We start from the raw sequence: 5,958 nt of genomic DNA, 5'->3' as shown, positions 1-5,958 counted from the left end.
AGTACAACAAATACCCATATACCCTTCCTATAGGTCCACTAATTGATATCAAATTTGATAACAAATTTGCCACATTTGTTTTATCTCTAAGTATATATCTATTTGTTAGTATGTATTTGACTTAATCATTTGAAAGTAGGTTAAGGATTCATGGCATTTTACCCCTAAATATGTCTCCTAAGAACTAAGGTATTCTCCTATAAAACCATATTACCACACCAAGAAATGTAGCATTGATATATTATCTGATATGTAGTCCATATTCAAATTCCTCATTTGTCCAAATTATGTCCGTAATGTTTTCTCTTTTCTTGATCCAGAAGTCAATCAAGGCTCACACATCACATTAAAAAAAATTTTTTTTAATGTTTATTTATTTCTGAGACAGAGAGAGACAGAGCATGAATGGGGGAGGGGCAGAGGGAGACACAGAATCAGAAGCAGGCTCCAGGCTCTGAGCTGTCAGCACAGAGCCTGACGCGGGGCTCGAACTCATGGAGTGTGAGATCATGACCTGAGCCGAAGTCGGTCACTCAACCGACTGAGCCACCCAGGCAGCCCAAGGCTCACATATCACATTTAATTGTCATATCTTTTTAGTTTCCTTTAATTTAAAAAAGGCTCCCATATTTGTCTATGTGTCTTTTATGATATTTGTACTTTAAAAAAATTTTTTTAACATTTATTAATTTTTGAGAGAGAGAGCATGAGCAGCAGAGGGGCAGAGAGAAGAGACAGAATTGGAAGCAGGCTCCAGGCTCTGAGCTGTCAGCACAGAGCCCAATGCAGGGCTCAAACCCACAAACCATGAGATCATGACCTGAGCCAAAGTTGGACACTTAACCGACTGAGCCACCCAGGCGCCCCATGACATTTGTACTTTAAAGAGTCCAGGCCATCATTTGCCACGAGCAAACTGGATTTGTCTGATTGTTTCCTCCTGATTAGACTGGGGTTAAACATTGGTAGCAAGAATATTACATAGGTGGTATTGTGTATTTTCCATTGTACTGCATATGGAGACACATGTCAGTTTGTTACGTTATTGGTGATGTGAAGTTTGTCTGCTAGATTTCTCCATTGTAAAGACATGTTTGCCCTTTGTAATTACTTAGTTAACTAATAATAGGTAGAGTGATTATTTGAGATCATGTGAATATCCTGTTCTCCTGCAGTCTTGCACCCAGTGGATTTAGCAACTACTGATTATCCTTCCTGAAATAATTTTTGCTTTAGTGGTTGGCAAACATTATTTTTTCGATTGCTGTCATTTCTTGCAAATACATTAGCTGGCACTTATCTTTCTTCTTCTCCTCCTCTTCCTCATCCTCCTCGTTTTTCACATTTATCTGTATTTAATTTTCTTGGTACTTTAACTTTTTTTGGTATTTATTTTTTACTGGTCTTTAAGAAAGACTTCCCAGCTGTTTACACAATTTCCTTTGCATTTAATAATCTGTCTGATTCAGAAATTTTTATCTTAAAATCTAATCTGCCTTCACTCCTGCTACAACATAAACTCTTTTGCTTACTATTCATTGAGTACTGTTCTCGGCTGCCTGTCTGTCTTCCTTTCTCTTTTCCTTTGCATTACCTTCCACCTTTCTATAACCTCTTTCATGTCTCCAAACTTCAACTCCCTCAGACAACTCACACTTCCCTCTCCAGTGCCTCTAAGGACACCCTCCCAGCTGGCTCTGGGATTTCCTTCCACTACTGTTCTAAAATGTTCTCGGGTGTGTTAATGAATGACTGTCAGAATCAGCTCCCCAGCCTCACTCCAGGGCAAGTCAGATTTCACTGTATGTGGAGGCTCCCATGGGATCTCACTGAACAGAAACAGCTTAAAATAAAGAGATCTGCTTGAGTCAAAGCCAAATGAGCAGCTTTTCTTCAATCGACAAGTCATCTGTAAAGTTTAACATTTGAAATCTCACATGCTTTAGAGTTTAAAATTGTGATTTTTTTTAGGTGAAAAAGGTGCATTTTCTTTCTATTCTCATTACCTAATAGCACAAAAATGCTTTACTCAAACTTTCTACCAAAGATTCCTTTATAACCACAGGGGGGAAAAAGAAACTTAAAAAGAAATGGCTTTTCCAACTTAACTCTGACATTTGTAGAAATGGACTCATAATTTAAAATATATCCCAGGAGTCATTGGTGGGTGGGTGAGGGGCAGGCATGAACATTCTGTTGATTCTCAGAGGGAAGACAGCTTATTTTTCATAGACTCCAAGTAAGAGACCAAAGAGGGTAACACAGCAAGGCTGAGAGCATGTTGTCAATTTAGTCAGAGACTAATGATTGGTCAAGAGCACAGGTTCTGAATTCTGGAGGCCTGAATTCAAGTTCTGACTCCACCATTTAATGAGCTCAGTGACTTTGAGATTTACCTTCCCTCTCTGAGTCTGTTTTCTCATCAGTAAAAGAAACAGTAGGGGCATTGGGTGGCTCTGTGGGTTAAGTGTCTGACTCTTGATTTTGGCTTAGGTCACAATCTCATAGTTCATGAATTCGAGCCCTGCATCGGGCTCTTCGCTGACAGTGTGGAGGAGCCTGCTTGAGATTCTCTGTCTCCCTCTCTCTGCCACTCTTCCTCCCCTGCTCATGCTCTCTCTCTCAAAAATAAATAAACTTCAAAAAAATAAATAAAATTACATTTTGAAAAAAATAAAATAAATAAAAGAGACAGTATAATAGTACTTATAGACTGATTAAATGAAAGAGTACCTGGCCCAAGGAGACCCTCAATGGATGTCAAATATATACATATATATATAATAAATATATATTTATTTTATATACATATATATGTATATATAAATATATGTAATATATATTATATTACATATATATACATATACATATATACATATATATAAATATATGTAATATAAATATATGTAATAAATATATATATTTTATATACATATATAAATATATATATATTTTTTTTTAGAGAGCACAAGTTGGGGAGAGGGGCAGAGGGAGAGAGGGAGAGAATCTGAAGCAGAGCCCAACACAACGCTTGATCCTCCAACCCTAGAATCATGACCTGAGCTGAAATCAAGTCAGACCCTCAACCGACTGAGCCACCCAGGCACCCCAATAAATTTCAATTATAATAATCATTGTTAACAATTCTATTTTTCCTTCATCCTAACATTTTGAAAACGACCACCTGTATGTTTGAGGATATGAGATGTCGTAGTATATTCCTATCCAAAATTCATGTTTTCCTAGTGATTTCCTGGCTTGCTTGTATTATTAAAATTTTTTTTAATGGAGGGGTGCCTGGGTGGCTCAGTCAGTTAGGTGTCTGACTTCAGCTCAGATCATGATCTCGCAGTTTGTGAGTTCGAGCCCCACGTCTGTCTCTGTGCTGACAGCTCAGAGCCTGGAGCCTGCTTCAGATTCTGTGTCTCCCTCTCCCTCTGCTCCACCCCTGCTTGCTCTCCATCTCTCAAAACTGAATAAACATTAAAAAAATTAAACAAAAAAATGTTTAAAAAAATTTTAATGAAAAATTGTGGGAAAATAAATAGAAAATCTATAACCCTCAAGAATATAAACATTGCCATCTCATTTTCAGATAAAAGGCAAAGTTGGGTTGCCACAGAAGCAAGGGTGCTGCCTGGATGAAAACGATGCTGGAGGCAACAGGCCTTTCTGCTGAGAACCAGATTCTACCAAGAACGTCCTGGACTTTGAGAACCAACAATTGTATGGAGGAGGTTTGGCTGACAGCCAGGAAATCACTGAAACAGGGGTGTACAGGGAGTGCGGGGGTGTAAATAGAACAGTTGGCTTGGGGGTTCAGGTCTGCCACTTGTTAGCTATGAGACTTTGTAGTAAGCTCTGATACTTGATTTCTTGTAAAATGGGGATGCCAGTAACCTGCCAGTTTAATACTGACCCATAGTATTTAATTCCATTTATCATATTCAATTTTCCCCAGTTGTTTTCTAGTAATGTCCATCGTAACTCATTTTTTTCTGATTCAGATCCAATTAAGGGTCATATTTTGCATTTAGTTGTTATGTCTCTATATTGTCCTTTAATTCAGAACAGTCCTCCTACCTTTGTGTGTGGCTTCAAGACATTGATATTTTGAAAGCTTTCAGGCCATTTATTTTGTGGAATGTTGTGTATCTAATTTTTTCCAATTAGATAACAATGTTTTTAAAAGCTGCACTGTGGAGCTTGTGAGGCATACGGTTAGGAACTATGACTATGGAGCTAGATTTTCTGGGTTCAAATCCCAGGTCTATCTTTTATTATCTATATAAACTTAGTCACATTATTATAGATGGTCCCTGACTTAGGATTTTTTTTTTTTTACAATGGAGTGAAAGTGATACACACTTAGTAGAAACCATACTTGGAATTTTGAATTTTGCTCTTTCCGGGGCTAGTGATATGCAGTAGGATACTTTCTCATGATGCTGGGCAGAAGCAGTGAGCCGCAACTCACAGGCAGCCACACCATCACAAGGATAAACCAATACATTTATAACCATTTGGTTTTTCACTTAGGGTACGGCATTCAATAAATTACATGTGATAGTCAACTCCTTATTATAAAATAGGCTTGTGTTAGATGGTTTTGCCCAAATGTAGGCTAATGTAAACGTTCTAGGCACTTTTAAAGTAGGCTAGACTAAACTATGAGGTTCAGTAGGTTAGGTATATAAAATATACTTCCAACTTAACATTTTCAACTTAGGATAGGTTCATCAGGAGGTAACCCCACTGTAAGTTGAGATAGATCTGTGTACCTCTGTACTCGAATCTCTAATATAAAATGGGAATAATCATGGTACCTCTTCATTACTGTGGAGATTAAATACATGTAATATTCGTGAAGTTTTCAGAACAGTCCCTGCACAGTAAGTGCTCATGAACTGTTACTATAGTTCTTGTGGGACTTTCAAATTTTGTAGAAAAAAAATCCACTCAATTATAAATGATGTTTTTTCTTGTCTACAATTATGCCATCTGCTGAAGTAAGAATTTAAAAAAGGGGGGGGGGGTCCTGAATGGAAAAATAAGTTTAAGACATGATCTGTGATCTCAAACAGCTGACTAGTGTGAAATCACTAAAATAGGTGAAACAATCAAGGTAGAGTTAAGTGCTGCTAACCTGAGAAAGCATGAAGTTCATTCTGATAGGAGAGAAGGAAGTGGTCTGTGTTGACTGAAATAGCTGAAGAAGAATGGATAAAAACTGACTAGTCAGAGAAAAGGAAACAGGCATTATTCCAGGCAGAGGAGAGCACTTGAGCAAAGGAATAATTCGGGTTAAAAAGGTGAGGGCAGTGGGAACTAAGAACAAACAAGAGCGTGGGACCGGATTATGTGTGGTCTAACTCTGAAGTACAAGCAACTAGGTCCTCATGCAGGAGGTAAAGGGGAGCCATTTTAGGTTATTGAGAATATTATCTTAGCCGGGTAGAGAAAAACTGGAGACTCAAGCTGAGCAAAAGCATCGCCGAAAGTCCAAGACTATTTGTCTTTCACCTGAGGGGTGTCACATACTTGCTTGAAATGTTCGTTCACGTAAAGGTGGGAGTGTCAAGCAACAGCCACGACCCAGAGACGTTCTACCTGGAAGTCACGAGCTCAGGCCCACGCACCAAGTCCTTGATGCTTAATCCAAGTCTAGAATTTCACTGAGTAGCTAACCAAGTTTAGCAATGTCCGAAGGAGCTCGCTCACTGGACTGTTACTCGTATTGATGCCGAGGGCCTCGTTTCGCTGAGAAAGGACGGTGGGAAAGGGTGAGGAGGGTGAGAAAGTGAAAGGAAAGGGACAGAGGCGGGGAAAAGGATAGATGCTAGCCAACCGCTAGGGTCCAGATGGCAGGGGGTCTGGGTCGGGGGTCGGGCTGCCCTCAGGGGCCCCCTGGGGACCCGGCCCGTGGCGCGGCGCGTGTGCTCGCGGGCGGGGCGCCCC

Source organism: Acinonyx jubatus, chromosome B3 (genome assembly GCF_027475565.1).
Source record: "Acinonyx jubatus isolate Ajub_Pintada_27869175 chromosome B3, VMU_Ajub_asm_v1.0, whole genome shotgun sequence".
Lineage (NCBI taxonomy): Eukaryota > Metazoa > Chordata > Mammalia > Carnivora > Felidae > Acinonyx > Acinonyx jubatus.
Note: the sequence above shows the minus strand (reverse complement) of the source record.